Source organism: Trachemys scripta, chromosome 5 (assembly GCF_013100865.1).
Source record: "Trachemys scripta elegans isolate TJP31775 chromosome 5, CAS_Tse_1.0, whole genome shotgun sequence".
Classification (NCBI taxonomy): domain Eukaryota; kingdom Metazoa; phylum Chordata; order Testudines; family Emydidae; genus Trachemys; species Trachemys scripta.
In genome coordinates this window covers 118,407,420-118,422,289 of record NC_048302.1, presented here as the reverse complement: position 1 = coordinate 118,422,289, position 14,870 = coordinate 118,407,420, and positions in this window count along the sequence as shown.

Below are 14,870 nucleotides of genomic sequence, written 5' to 3'. Positions count from 1 at the left end.
CCTTCAGTGTAATGTAGGTCCTATGTTAGGTCCAAAATTGTGCAGCTTTCTTATGAGTTTATTCCAAAGTTACTGAATTCCATAAAGAGCTAGTGCTAGGATCAATAGTTGACTGAAACACCTAAATCTGTTAGTCTCTAAGGTGCCACGAGTACTCCTGTTCTTAAAACACCTAAGCAGTTGAAATAGTATTTTTCATAATTATTATTCAAGCTATAACTGCAATTATTTGGATCAATGGAAAAATACTGTTACATATAATATGCTATTGAATATAATACACCCAGTTCTCCACTTGCAAGGTGTTTTTTCTACATTAAATTATTTTAATTAAAAGATAACCAAGTATGGGATAGAACAAAAAGTGTGAATCACAAATAAACATCTAACTTTTTAAAATTTACGCTGAATGCAACTGAGCTTCTTTCTGATTTTAAACTAATTATATTTGTAAGTGAAAATGGTTAGTTACCCTGTGTTAAGGAAGTTGCTATTCTTTTAAAATATAAGTAAAATCTGTAAGTAAAGGAAGAAAAAGTTACCTTCATCACTGACATAAATGCTACCCTAATCAATAATCTGATCCACATTCAACAGAGAGAAGCTAGAATACTACCAGCCTTAACTAATCTCTCAAGCATTCCAATGCCTGATCCCACAGCACGATTGGGTCCTAAGGAAGGAGTCTCTGTTATTTTTGTTAGTGATTTGGAAATCCAGGAAAAATTTCAGAGTTTTACTATTTTGGATAATTAGCTACTATTCTAGATGAGAGAGGAAATCCACCTCCTGCCCACTATTAAATAAATGAGGCTTGTCTATTGGGGGGACATCCAGGAAAGTTAATCCAAATTAACTAAAGGTGTGAGTTGGAAATGGATTAGTTAAACTGCATTAAACCCCTGCATGGATACCTTCACTGAGAATTAAAGTTGCTTTAATTCAGTTTATCTTAATTCACTTCCAAAGTGAATTAAATTAAGCCAAATAAAGGCCATCTGAATAACAGCATCCATACAGGGATTTAAGGTGATTCAATTAATCCACTTCATACCTTTAGTTAATTCAGATTAATTTTCCTGGATGTCCCCATGTAGACAAACCCTAAAAACAAACAAAAATCCCCCCCCATGTATCACAGTTGACTAGTGGCTGCAACTGGGATTTGAAAGTTTGCTGCCAAAGTTTATCACACACAAAGGAATGACCCCAGGGTCTTAGTTGATGGGTCAGTTTCAAATCTGTGGTTAGAAGAGATCATCTGCTTCCACAGAGAGGTACTACAAAGGCTACAGCAGCACAAGCACAGCACTACTACAGTAGTGTGAATCCTTGCTACAGCACAGAAAAGGTTTTTCCATCACTGTAGCAAATCCACCTGCTCCAGAGACAGTAGTTAGTGTGATGGAAGAATTCTCCCATCAGCTTGGCAGAGTCTACAGCGAGGGTGTATGGCGTTGGACTCACCCCTGTGGCGCCTCCTGCTGGTTGTCTCTGGGAATTAGAGTCATTTTTAGATTCAATTAGAATCATTTTTCAGCCAGGAGCGCCCTCTGCAGGTCAGTTATCCACCTTACCTCATGCTGGCCCTGTGTCCCTCCCAGGACCCCGGTGCCCCCTCACTGGGTTTCTGCCCCCCTTGCAGAACCCCTCAGTCTCAGGGTCTCCCCCCCTCAGGGGAACCCCCACCCACTGACCCCACCTCACTTCAGTTTGGGGCTACTGCCAGTCACCATCTAGCCCCACTCCCTGGGGCAGACTGCAGTATATGCCACTCATCACAGGCAAGGTTGGGCTGGACCTGCTGCCTCTCTCTATAGCTGGGCTGCCCCTCTGCAGCCCCAGTACTGGTCTTAGGCCCTCAGCTAGGCCCACAGCCTGGGGGGTTTTCAGGTTGGAGCTCCCCAGCTCCTCTAGCTAGCTAGCTAGCTAGCCAGCCAGCCAGCCAGCCAGCCTGCCTGCCTGCCTGCCTGCCTTGCCTTGCCTTGCCTTGCCTTGCCTTGCCCTGCTCCCTTGCAGCCAGGCCCTTCTCTCTCTACAGCTGAGAGAGACTATCTTCTTGAGCTCCAGACTCAAGCTTTTATAGGGCCAGCTGGGCCCTGATTGGGGCATGGCCCCTGCTGAGCCTGCTTCCCACTCAGCCTGGGCTGTTCTCCCAGCCCTCTCCCCAGGCTGATTTTAACCCTGTCAGGGCTGGAGTGGGTAGCCACCCTGCTACAGGGGGTTACATCTACCTTATGGCACACGGTGTGATGTTTTTCACAGCCCTGAGCCACGTAGCTAGGTCAACCTACGTTTTAGGTGCAGACCAGGCCCAAGGGAATTCTTTATAATATACTTCCCCATAACAAAAACAACATGTACATTTTGTACTACTGCCTATTATTTGTATTAGGATAGTACCTGGAGGCCCTAAATGAGACTGGACTTCATCGTACTAGGCGCCTTAAATACACATAATAAGCAAAAGTTCCTGCCCAGAAAAATCTAACAATCTATAGACACGTTTTATGCTGTGTTGCTGTAGCCATGTCAGTCCTAGGATATTAGAGAGACAAGGTGGGTGAGGTAATATCTTTTATTGGACCAACTTCTATTGGTGAGAGAGACGAGCTTTTGAGCTTACAGAGAGCAGACCTCACGTTGGTGTAAACTGAGAATAAATCACCTGCGTTACATTGCTTAAAATGGGTGTAAATGAGATCAGCACCAGGTCTATTGGTTTTTAGTAGCAATTTTTCCTGGTCAGGGGATTTCAGGATGGGCCCATATTCTTAAGACAAAGAGAATGAGCAAATTATTTATTTTGGATTGGACTGGATGGACAGTGGCCTTATCTGGCCACCGAAGGGAGTGAATAAAGACTTCTCCACCCCTGTATAAGGGCTGTCCCAAACTGCAGCCTCTACTCTCAAGAGTGGCTGGCTGCTTCCCAGAGCTCCTGGGCATGCAGAAGCTATGCCCCCATAATGTATGGGATGCAGTTTACTAGCCCCTGTGTAGCTGACCAGCTCCACGGACTAGCACAGAGACATGGCCCTACCTCCTCTTCACCCCTCCTTGCCCCTGTTGGGCCCATGTGCCCCTGGGGGAGTAGGGGGGGGAGCAGTCCCTGCACTCCTCTGGGTGCAGATGATGCAATTCTACCTGACCCTTACATGAGCAATGTTAGAAAGGGAAGGTGCTTACGCCCTTCCCCACTGCTATGCATGCTTGTAAGGGCTGGGCAGAACCTGGTCTAAAGTGAGAGCAATGGAGCTTCTTCTCAGAGAGGAGACAAGAGGCGAGGACTGTTCCTATGTATTTGTACAGCGACTGACACAATAGGGCCCTGGACCTGCACGAGGACTCTCTGTGCTACCACACTTCTATAATAACTACATGTTCTTCAGTGGGGTTACCCCTGATTTATATCAGCATAAATAAGATCATAATCTGTTTTATACTCACATCAGCCTAAGTGAGAGGAGAATCCATTTCCTACTTTCAAGGTAAATGCCAGTTCACATCCAGCTAAATTGAAATAAATAAATGGAGATATCCTATCTCCTAGAACTGGAAGGGACCTTGAAAGGTCATTGAGTCCAGCCCCCTGCCTTCACTAGCAGGACCAAGTACTGATTTTTCCCCAAATCCCTAAGTGGCCCCCTCAAGGATTGAGCTTACAACCCTGGATTTAGGAGGCCAATGCTCAAACCACTGAGCTATCCCTCCCCCCAATCAAGTTTATGGTAAATAAAACAAATTCAGTACAGGGTTAATGCAGGAGTTGTTCAGACAAGGCCATAGTTTACCTAAACCTTTATATAAATCATTGATAGGCAGTCTCTTTTAATAGTGGGCCAGGGCCTTTGGTGGGGCAAATCAGCAGAGCTGTGTAGCACATATTGCACAGTTTGGGTCATTTCATCTCAAAAAGGATATAACCGACACAGAAAGGTGCAGGAAAGGGCAACCAAAATCATCGTGGGCTAGAAAGACTTTCTAATGGAGAGAGATTACAAAAATGAGGGGCCTTTTTCTGATTTCATTTATACTGGTGTAAATCCAGAGTAAATCCACAGGTGTCAATGGCATTACTCTACATTTATACTGATGTAACTGAGAGCATAATCTGGCCCAATGCCTTTGACAGATGATAGTTTTAAGATTCATTTCCCAGACTTTCAGGCATGATGATTCATTCTTTCCCTCCCCATGTTTTTTAACCAAGCCTTTTGGAGGGGTGGCGGAAAAGGGTTTTGTCCAAGAATTCAGTGCAGGTCTGCATGCATGCAGGGGTTCTCACTGCATGGATCAGTTTGCAGGACCGAGTCCTTACTGTTTTTCTTATGCTTAATATACATAATCTAATAATAAGTCACATTGGTTTTGATGTGAAATAACAACTATATTTTGTAGCATAGTATTGAGCTTATCTACTATTTGATAATCACTGTAAACAGAAACTGCTTAAAATAGAAACATGATCATCTTGTATTATACAAAAATAATCTACAGTACTACAAGGGAGTTTATCTTGGGGGCCACTCATTGTTATGCCCACAGGGGACTGCTATTTAAAAAATGTCTCATAACAATAAGCTGTGGTCTACAAGAATATAGCTGACATATGTTATCTTCCCATGCAATTTTCCATACCATATCACACTGGCCATAGTAACAGGCCATAGGAAAATGTGGCAACTGGAGATGACAATGCACTCTGGCATTCAGCAATGTGATCACATAATCTTCTGATAACATGGAAGATAATGTGTGTCACCACTGTATTCCCAACCAATCAATAACACGGATATCGTTCTTAATACAAAATTCAATGCAGCTCACTAAGTGTTATCAGCAACTTTGACAAAAATGGAACATGAAGGGAAGACAGATGCACTAATAAAAAACATACGAAGGCTTCAGCACAAACCTCCAGCTGTATCACAAAATCAAATGAGGCTGGACTTATTGTTGTATTTGTGCAACGGAGAATAAACAATTGGAGAGACCTTGCAAATGTAGAATTCCAGTAAATATTGATTCGGAGTAACTGCAGAATCCTGGGAAGTGCAAAGCCAGGGAACAAGGCAGAGAGACCACACACGAGAAAGGCCGAAAACATGGCCCAATCCTGCAGGCTGAGCACCCTCAGCTCCCACTGACTTTAAAGTTAAGGATGACTGGCAGGACTGGGCCAAGAGAGAAGTAGCACCTTTGTTATCACCTATTTTCTCTTTCGCTATACTTTTTAGTACTACCCTAACAGGAACTCCTCTGGGACACTGCTGTGACCTGTGGTACTTGCCCATATAGGGGATTAAGCAGGCAAAAGGAACCACGTAGCTCCCCTGTGTGGGCCACCTGCATCATGTGTTACAAAGAGAAGGGGAGAGCAACCTCTGTGGGGAGGGGAGCCCTGTCCCCTGCTGGTGATTGGGCAGGGGTGGAAAGTGGATGGGGTCATAACTTTGCTCCCCGAGCATGCTGGCCAGTGCAGCTGAGCCAGCCTGGAGTGGGGGAGTGTCGGCTTCTCTTACTTGGGGCTCGCAGCAAAGCCACAGCGTAGCTCTTGAGTAAGATTAGGGTCAGGATCAGTCCTTGATTAGGAATAAGACCCACACTCACTCCAATTGAGACAAGCAATATCTACCCAAACAGGAGCAGCACTTCTACTGCACTCAGCCATTGCCAGCCACACCTCTAACCATGAACAGCACATGAAGTGATTATGGAAACCCCTTCTTACCCAGCAGATCTGCCTTGTGTGGGTACTCAGAGCTGTATCTGCTGACATCAGTGAGAAAACTAAAGTTTTTACTGTTTTATACACTAGTTAGTCCTGCAGAGCCAACTCAGCTAAGAGAGAGTGAGCTGGATTTTATAATCTAGTGGTTGAGACACTGGATTGGGGCTTCGGAGACCTAGATTCAGTTCCTAGCTCTGTCTGCTGGGTGACCTTGGCCAAATCATTTCTATCCACATGCCTCAGTTTCCCCATCTGTGAAACAGAGATAATGATACTGACCTCCTTGGTACAGCACTTTGTGGTCTAAAGATAAAAGTGCTGTTTAAGAGCTAGGTTTTATTATTGTGCATTACAAGGGGAAATTGTTTACTAAATTCCAGCCAGCTACACTCAGGTAAACCCATTGAAGAGAATGGGTTCCAAAGGTGTCATTGACCGCATAATCACTAGATGAAATTACCAAAAGGTAGGTGCACAACTGGTTGAAAGACCATACTCAAAGAATAGTTATCAATGGTTTACTGTCAAACTGGGAGGGCGTATATAGTGGGGTCCCACAGGGGTCAGGACTGGGTCCAGTACTATTCAATATTTTAATTAATGACTTAGATAATGGAGTGGAAAATATGCTTATAAAGTTTGCAGATGACACCAAGCTGGGAGGGGTTGCAAACACTTTGGAGTGCAGGATTAGAATTTAAAATCATCTTGACAAATTGGAGGACAGCTCTGAATTCTACAAGATGACATTCAATAAAGATAAGTGCAAAGTACTACACATAGGAAGGGAAAAAAATCAAAGGCATCACTACAAAAAAGGGAATAACTGGGTCGGGGGTTGTACTGCTGAAAAGAATCTAAATGTTATAGTGGATCATAAATTGAATATGAGTCAACAATGTGATGCAGTTGCTCAAAAGGCTAATATCATTCTGGAGTGTATTGACAGCAGTGTTGTATGTAAGGCATATGAGGTAACTGTCCCACACTGCTCGGCCCTTCTGAGGCCTCAGCTGGAGTACTGTGTCTAACTTAGATTAATTGCATGAATAAATAATTTACTATGCACTGCTTTTTCAGGTGATCTATTTATGTATATTTTAAAAAAAGAATGTTTTATGAGGTGCCAAGCACATTTGGGGGCACTGAAAAATGATTAACAATAGGAATAAAGTCTATATAACAGTCTCTGAAATTACACACACACACAATTTATATAATGGTTTCTGTTTTGTGTACCATCATCTATCCATCATCATAATCACCTTCACACATAATGTGTGAGAGACGATTTGGAGCTGTTATGGTACATCATCATGCAACTTCAATGTTTGCTTAGGGAGTCATTAATGTGCAAATTATAGCTGCAATATACTCTAACTGCACGATAGATGTTATGTGGTAGGATGTCCATGTGTATTTAAAGAGCGTTTAATTTGTGGATTTGTAACTAAATATCTGAATTCAGTCTGTGATATCAAATAGTCATTGCCTGTGCTATACAGCTACTTTTCTAAGATCCTGATCCTGAAATTTACAATGTGTGGGAGGACCCTGCTCCTCCATTGACTTCAGTGAGGCTCTGTGCAAGTGTCAGTGAATTGTAAATTGCACGATCAGTGCCAAGATATAATGAATGAGAACATGGCCATATAATTTAAAAAATAAATATGTTTAAAGTCATGCGCTTACAGCCTACAGTGTGCAACCTACAAAATTCCACTTTTAAAATGAAGCTATCCCTTAATATTCAGGAGTTCATAAGGGTAGCAGAAAGCCGAATGGGTTCAATGTATTTTAATAATGTTTCCATGCTGACTCTTTGTTAGATAAAATTTCAGTCTCAAATGAATGTATTTTCCTGAAAATAAGAAGTAGAGATTGGAAGTACAAAATCGTTTTAAAAATAAAATTAAAAATAACTCCCCGTTATTTAAAATATTTTATTACCCTTTATTCAGTCTTTCAAAATTGGAAGCCAAATCTTGCACTTACTCAATATTTAAATGGTTGTCTGCTTAAAAAGAGACACAGTAACTACAACTATCACTGTCAAAACTAACAGATGGTTGATATATTTAGGACATCAGTCTCCTTTATCATGTCACTCAACTCTGATCTAAATCAATAGAGAAAAGTCCCTAATATGTCTACTTGTCCCTTTATTGTGTAATCTTTTGACCTGGGTCAGATGTCAGGATCAATGGATTCTCATGTTTTCTGTTGGACTCATTAACTTCACAATATGTGACAAATCTGAAACATTACAAATGCAAAACTGCATCACTTTTAGGGAAATGTATAAATCTTTCCCCAATTTGATGCAAAGCCATGATTTTAAAATGTCAGCATTTCCAAAACTGCAATATTAATCTTTTTTCCCTTACTTCTCTGAAGTAGTATTGTCAGATTTGATTAGATCACTACACCTTTAACAAACAAGCCTGGAAAATGAAGAGCACATATAACAAATCCAATAGGGCCCAATTCAAAGCTAACTAAGTCACAAGAAAGATTGCCCTGGACTTCAATGAGTTTTGGATCAGACCACTTCTGAGAGAAGGTCTGATGATGCTCCTAGTAAAGGCAGTGGCACAACACTGGTTGAATTCAATGGGAAAAGGATTGTCCCATGTTGTACAAGTGAGGTGTGTTATGACCAAAGACACCGGAAAACTGAAATAACATTTGGTAGAAAACTTGAAGCCCATACATCTTTCTGGAATATGTTGAAGATTCTTTACATGGTATTAGGTTTCAGAGTAGTAGCTGTGTTAGTCTGTATCAGCAAAAACAACGAGGAGTCCTTGTGGCACCTTAGAGACGAACAAATGTAATTGGGCATAAGCTTTCGTGGGCTAGAACCCACTTCATCAGGTGCATGAAGTGGTATCCTGCTGTTAAGTGAATTATCTCGTTAGACTGACCTCACACTTGTTAAAGCAACATCCATCCTTTCATGTATTTATACCTGCTCCTGTATTTTCCACTTCATGAATCTGATGAAGTGGGTTCTAGCCCACGAAAGCTTATGCCACAAGGAGTAACTGATTTTCCATGATACTGGTTTTGCTTCTTGTTACAAGGCCCATAGAAATAAACTGATAATTTTGGCAGATTATTTTAAAGTTTTTTTTTACTAAAGTGCAAAAGTGGTAGTGGATAGAATTAAATATAAAATTCACAATACAAGTAGCAGTTACAGAATCCCTAGTATTCTCCCAGTATGATAGGGATGACACAGCTAGAATGTTTTTTCAACAAATTTGATGGCTCAGCTCCTTAACTGATGTCAATCAGCGTAGGTCCACTGACTTCACAAAGTCAAAGTAACACAAAGATTTAAAGCTCAGTGAAATGGGTATGGTGTCACCTCCTTAAATAAAATGTTAGTACTACAGGAGTTGCTCTAAGATAAGTTGTAGTGTATGTGCAATTCCAGTCCAATTTTCAACATAAGTGATATTTGCACCTGACACCATAATTTACTAGGTTACAAGGGAACAAATCTATAATTTCAATTATTCTTCTCCTGGGTGATTAAGCCCAACCCCCTACATCATTCAGGATATTTCCCTATGTTTTTCCCACTACTTATCTAATCTATTATTGAATAGTTGTAGTGATGGTGTCTCAATTACCTCCATTACATCTCTCCCACTTCCTAATCACTCTGTCTGATAAGAAAATTTTCCTAATGAGTGGCTCGGATCGTTTAATGTTTGGTTTTAGGCCATCGCCCCTGGTTTGATCACTTTCAGACAGCATGAACGTGCTTCTTCCTACTCGGGTGATGTTTACAATGTTATCATGACCTGCTTTTCAGCTCTTTAATCCTCAGGCTTCATCAGCTGAGCTCCCCCTCAAACTCTGTATGCATTTGGTTCTTTGGTAGTGTTTTTCAGAATGTAGGGACCAAAACTGCGAGCAATATTCATAATGTTATAACCAGTCTGTGTAAAATGGCAATATTACAAGAGACTGCTCTATGCCCATTACTTTTTTTTACAATAGCTTTGCATTGCAAGACATTACCTATTGTAATCTATTATTTTGCTCAGTATAAAGCATTTTATTTTTATTCCCCTCCCCCACATTTTATTTAAATTAGATAGAAAGTTATCACACTTATAGCACCATAGTATCTGAGCCTCCTTTAACATATCAATGACCTCACATTTTCTACTTGCAAATGAGCATGGTTTTGAGATCTTGCAAAGCTATGGCTCCATATATACAGAATGGCAGCTTGATTTTCTAAAAATAATCAATATTAGTCCTTAGTCTGGGAGCTGCTCAGCACCCTGAGAAGGCCTTACCCCTTTATCAGGTAGCACTTCCCTCAACAGACTTGCCCAGTATTATGGGTGAGTGTAGAAGGTAGGGCAGGACTATCATTTGTGATGTGTTTGTACAGTGCCCAGCACAAGGGGGCCAATCTTGGTTGTCATCTTTAGGGCTCTCCCGCAATATAAATGTTTAAATTGGCTGGAGAACCACAGGGAAATACAACAGTCTTCCCACCCTGGATCTGAGTAGTGCTTTGGGGTTATGGGTCCCAGCTGCAGAGCTCTGTGTCCAGGAAAGAGCAGGGTCAGGATGTGGCCTAATCAAAATGAGCACAAAGATAAGTGTTTTGCACTAAGATTGTAGCTTCTCTTTGAGGACCTCAATCCACTTCACAAATGTTAGCCAAGTCATTTAAGAGTTTGAGAGCTAGAACTGTGTGTGTCAGTCAGGCCTGGTCTACAGTAGAAAATAAAGTTGGCTTAGTTGTGTAGCTTGGGGTGTGAAAAACCCACACCCCTGAGCAGTGTAATTAAGTCGACCTAACCTGCAGCAGAGACAGTGCTAGGTGGACGGAAGAATTCTTTCCTAGTGCCTTTGGAAACATGGCGGGGGAAGGGGGGGAAGGGGAAGAGGAGGAATGGGAGGGAAGAGGACTCAGATGCTTCCCGTCTTTGCTACATCTCTAGAAAAGGTGTAGCTTGTGCTCCTGCATGTGGCTGGCAGCCTGGTGATTGCTGATGCATAGGATTGCTGATGCATAGGTGTGACACTGGCCTGTAATGACTCAAGAGTGTGAATAACAGACTCGGGGCAGACTGTTGGGAAGCAGGGCCCAAACCCTAAATCGGTTGTGAGTTCTATACTAAGGCCTGGTCTACACTAGGAAACGAGGTTGGTATAACTACGCCGCTCAGTGGTGTGAAAAATCCACATCCCCTGAGTGACACAGTTAAATCGACCTGACCTCCAGTGTAAAGAGGGAGGTAGATTACCTATGCCAACAGGAGCAGCCCTCTCATCTGCGTAGGTAGCGTCTTCATTGAAGCACTACAGCAGCAGAGCTGTAGAGGTGCCACTGTGTGTAGACAAGCCCTCAGATTTCACCAAACCAATTATCAGCCCTTCTCTCACATAACACCACTGAATAAGGGCTCACTCCTGGAAGGAGCTGAGCACTCTGGCCTTGGCACGGTACTGCTCTTAAGTACACACTTAACTTTAATTATCTACATTGTCCTATTCATTTCATCAGTAGGATCTTGAAGGATCCAACAGTGCATCCTCGATGTTACTGTACATCACACACTCACTGACTACAAAGAGATGTTGGGTTGGAGAAAATCCAAAAATTAAACATTCACAGATCTGGAAACTCATTTTTGCCAACAGTATATGTGTTCAATTACAATATGTTTATAAGAATTACATTAGAAACATTCTATAATCATATAAGAGATATATTGATTTCACAGCCCTAATATTTCATCCTGGTGACCAATGATGGAGATTAAATTAACAGATTTAAAAATCAATAAGGACTAGAGATAGGCCAACTTGCAAAATTCTGATCTTTAAGAAACCTGCCTTCCTCCATACCTCAAGTTTGGTGATGTTCAAATCTGGGGTTTTAGTTTGGTTTATTGTAGAGCTAAAGGCCGGGTATAAAACTGAGTTTTCATACAGATTTGTATGTCTCTCTCTCTCACACACACATGCACATTCCCAAAATTGAAGGGGTGATTGGATCCAAGGTGTTGGTTCAGAATTAGCTCTAATGAAGACATGCCAAATCAATATTGATTTTAATTATTTTTTGGATCCCTTCCATGGATTTGCTCCAAAACAAGAAGGTTGAGGAGCAGTGCAACATTCTATGTGCAAACGTAACAAAGAGAGCTGGAGATGACTAGCCAGAATTAGCACCGAATAACCCAGTTTTGTGCACTTTGACGGAGTTGCACACTGCTCTGTGGAGCATGAAATAAGAAGTCTGAAGTGTGGTTGTAGGTCTATTAACATTATGTAAAGTTCTCCATACTTTTTTCTAGTCATCTGGAGACAGAGTGAGAATTCATGTTGTTTTTACTCATGCCTCATGCAATCCTACTGAAGAATTAGCAGTCACACACACACTTTTATAAATAGTTGAGGTAATACAAGCTGTGTTAAGTTCTCAAGCAGAAATTATGACTATTGGAGAGATTATACAAAACCTCTTTGGAAACAATTAATAATTTCATTTGTAAATATCAGATTGATTACTAGCTGAATTTAATGTAATTTGTAGATTCTGAAAAGACACCATATTGCCATTTGAAATCAGATCCCTTAAGTAATTAAGTGCTTGATCCTGGAAGCTACCCAGACCCACAATTGGAATCCATACAAAAAAAGAGTTTTCAGGATCAGGCCCTTCTCCTCCTGTGAAGCAAATAAAGACATTAAAAAAGTTCTTACCAATAGTAAAGTACAGATTGTACCAGAAAGAAGGTAAAGAATTTGAACTCCGAGAAACAAAGTAAAATATCCACCATTTTTGGAAGGCCCTACAAAAAGATGAATAATAGAATGAGAATTTAAGGGAGTGGAAAGCAACATTGTAATTATAGGATCTAGAGGCTAAGGAATGGCAGCTTTATTTTCTAAATGTAGCCAATATGGAGAATTTTTTTGTTGCTAAATCAAAACATACTTCAGAATAACATAGACGACACATATTGTTATGGAGACAATTCCAGTAATTGTACAGATAAATTAACAGTGATCAAAATGAGCAAAAAACCACCATAAGGGTTGACTTTGGAACAAAAAGTGTGGAACGTGTCATGGCTGAGAGTCTGGGAAATGGATCTTAAACTTGGGCCTCTTCCAAAGGCAGTAGACTAGATTCTGCACTCAACTACATCACTGTAAGGCAGGAATAAGTCCAGTGAAGCCAACAGAATTGTTCTAGAGTTTCACCAGTTTATGTCCTATCAGGATCTGGGTCAATGGAATTACATATGATTCAAACCAGCTCATCTTCATCCACCAATCTTTCTGGATTCAGTTACATTACACGAGCACAAATTAAATGACAAAATGGAAAGAATCAGGTGTCCTTACTCCTGTGAGTTGTATCATTGCTTTCATTATTCCTCTCAGGAGTAATGACTATGAGTTGGAGTAATGACTATGATTTATAGTAAGGGTTGAGAGTCTGGACTCCAAATTCTGATCTCAATGACAATGGTGTAAATATGGAGTCAGTGTAATAATTTCAGTGGAGTGACTCTGCATTTACACACTTGATGAAAGATGGCGCAAAGTGTTGGGGTAAAAATCTTGGTTTGGTATGTTTCTCCTCTAGTCTCCATCTTGTTCTGTAAAAACAACAAGTAGGACTCCATTTTGGATGACCTTCATGGAGAGGTTTCTGCCCCTCCCTTTGCCTTTTTCAAATTAGAGCAGGAAAGGCAGGGAGTGGTTAGAACAAATGATGATTGCATAGTCTGCCTACCAACAGCAGACTATATAGGTGACAGCCTCACTGCTGCTCAGGCTGTCCATCCTAGAAACAGCCAGTGTTTCCCACACTACCAGCCTGAGGAAGGAGTCCAGCTAGGTCAGAATTGTAGCGTATGGTATTAATGACATCAGGTGTCATACATTGCATGCATCCGTTTCCATTTCCACCTGCGAGTCCGCATACTACCACTCAGGACAATGCATAGGGAACGGAAGACAGAAGGAAGAAGAGAGAAGCCACTTATCTGGTGATCATTCCAGTGTGTTCCAGTGTTCCTGTGGTCCAGCGTCTCCAGTCTTCATTGGCTCTGTCCAGGATTCCAGAACCATCCTCGTCATGGTCGGGGTTTGTTCCATGGGACAGTCGGGGTCCATTCCTGGGACAAACAGGGTTTGTGCCTAGGACAAGGAGAGAGATGGTACTGTAGTTTCCTTTTATTGTCTTTTGGTTATCCCAGTGTATCAGTATCAGAGGGGTAGCCGTGTTAGTCTGGATCTGTAAAAAGCAACAGAGAGTCCTGTGGCACCTTTAAGACTGACGAAGTGGGTATTCACCCACAAAAGCTTATGCTCCAATACATCTGTTAGTCTTAAAGATGCCAGTGTATCAGGTTTGTGGGCTCTGGACTTCAAGTCCATTTCCATTTACTGTTAACAATTGTGCCATTTGTTATTACTAGTGCCATTTGTATTTACCTGTGCTCTGTTATTATTTGTAACAAGGGTTCTGCTTTTAAGACCATGTTGGTCTAATAAATCTTACTGTATTTGCATCTTACCCTGTTAGTTTCATTTTTTATCACCCCGATGACAGATACAGGAGGAGGGAAGGACCTGCAGATAAGCCCATCTTCTGAGAGGCCCCTGAAGGTAAAAATCTTAAAAACTGTTTCAGGTTAACAAAAGTTGTTATCATACCTAACTTTTATACAATGCTTTTCATTTGTAGATCTCAAAACAAAGGCCAGTATCATTATCCCCATTTTACAGACAAGGAAACTGAGGCACGGTGAGGTGAAGTGATTTGCCCAAGGTCAAGCAGCAGGCCAGTGGCAGAGCCAGCACTAACACCCAACTCTTCTAAGTTACTGTCCAGTGCTCTACCCATTAGGCCAGTCTGTGCTAGCCCTATGAGCCATACCCATGTCCTGTTTGTATGAATGTCCCCAGATATAAAAAAATTTTTGCACTTGCATAAAGAAGTAGCAAATGCTTGTTACATGAGCATCGACTGGCTTCGTCTTAACTTATCAATCTTTTATTGATAATTTAGAATTGTCAGTGAAAATATTCACTAATACTTTGAGATATACGAGAGGTAATCTCCATCTAAACAGAT